At 53.3% G+C, this 1,733-nt stretch overlaps 1 pseudogene; it reads right to left on the reverse strand.

Annotated features, from left to right (window-relative positions):
• Positions 1-557: 557 nt before the first annotated feature.
• LOC147812681 (small subunit ribosomal RNA) lies at positions 558-1,476 on the reverse strand (annotated as a pseudogene; the record flags this gene model as incomplete).
• Between the last annotated feature and the right edge of the window lie 257 nt (positions 1,477-1,733).

The following is a 1,733-nucleotide window of genomic DNA, read 5'->3' on the forward strand; positions in this document are numbered from 1 at the left end:
CTCTTCCCCAGGACGAAGGGATGGGAAACAGGCACGCCCACACGGCACTGACAATTGCGTTCGAGGCGGGGATCGCGAGTGAAGGATCCCCGTGTGTAGGCTGATGTCGGAGCCTACTTGCACCCATCTTTAATTGCCTAAAAGGGATGGTGACTTAGGGCTATCAGTCCTTATCCCACAGATGGGATCTTCGCACCACTGGTCATTAGACCAACCACATGTTCTGCGTTTTTAGCCGACCCGTGAGCCGAGTGATCCACTGCTCGGAGTGGTACTTTCGTTTCGGCCAACTAGAGTCGTTTTGCGTTCGAGAGTTTCGAATCAAGAGTTTTCCTCCGAGAAGGGGGAAAATGCATCGGCACCAACGGGGCGGGGAGCTCTCTCAGGTCGAGCCCCCTCTTCAAGCCTAGCCCAGCAAAGGACCTCCCTCTTCCCCAGGTCGAAGGGCTGGGAAACAGGCACGCCCACACGGCACTGACAGTTGCGGTCGAGGCGGGGATCGCCAGAGAAGGATCCCCGGGCGTAGGCCGATGTCGGAGCCTACTGGCACCCATCTTCAATTGTCCTTCCGCTGGTTCACCTACGGAAACCTTGTTACGCGTTAACTTCCTCTTAATGATCAAGTTCGATCAACTTTCCGGCACGCCGGCTCGACCCGGAGGTCAGTCCGAGCACCAGTCCGAGGACCTCACTAAATCATTCCATCGGATGTTGCGACGGGCGGTTTGCACAAAGGGCAGGGACGTACTCAACACGAGCTGATGACTCGTGCTTACTGGGAATTCCTCATTCAAGGTAGATATTTACCATTACTCCAGTAGTGCCCTTCCGTCAATTCCTTTAAGTTTCAGCTTTGCAACCATACTTCCCCCGGAACCAAAAAGCTTTGGTTTCCCGGAAGCTGCCCGGCGTGTCATTTGAGGAACACAGCCGGATCGGTGGCTGGCATCGTTTATGGTTAGAACTAGGGCGGTATTTGATCGCCTTCGAACCTCTAACTTTCGTTCTTGATTAATGGAAACATTCTTGGCAAATGCTTTCGCAGTAGTTCGTCTTGCGACGGTCCAAGAATTTCACCTCTAGCGTCGCATTACGAATGCCCCCGTCTGTCCCTCTTAATCATTACCTCGTGTTCCGAAAACCAACAAAATAGAACCGAGGTCCTATTCCATTATTCCATGCACCATTATTCATGCGTCATGCATACTTTGAGCACTCTAATTTTTTCAAAGTAAAATTGCCGAAACCGAACGACAACCGGTAAAGATCATCGGACAATTTCGGCGGCAATGCTCAGAACTGGCAGTGACCACCGGAGGGCGGACCACCCGTCTGGAACTGAGATCCAACTAAGAGCTTTTTAACAGCAACAACTTCAATATACGCTTTTGGAGCTGGAGTTACCGCTGCGGCCGCAGCAGACTTTCCCTCCTTCTTTGATACAAGCATATGACTACTGGCAGGACCAACCAGGTTACTTTCACGTTCAGCGAGCGTTCGAAGCGGCGCTTCGAATCTCAGAGGTGGTGGTGCCCCAGGCTGGCGAGGGCGCCGGACCCGGCATGACGGCCGGGTCCCCGTTCGCACAGATCAAACTAGAGCATTCTTCCTCTAGTCGGTTCGGGACTCACTGCGTCTCCCTTGGCGTCAACGCCTGGACACGAGAGTGCTCTGCCGTCGAGAGTCGTGCTCGCGCCGGAAAAAACTGCAGAAAACCTCTTAAATGCTTCCAT

Source organism: Parasteatoda tepidariorum, chromosome 4 (assembly GCF_982258835.1).
Source record: "Parasteatoda tepidariorum strain Cologne lab strain chromosome 4, Ptep-v5.0, whole genome shotgun sequence".
NCBI classification, from domain to species: domain Eukaryota; kingdom Metazoa; phylum Arthropoda; class Arachnida; order Araneae; family Theridiidae; genus Parasteatoda; species Parasteatoda tepidariorum.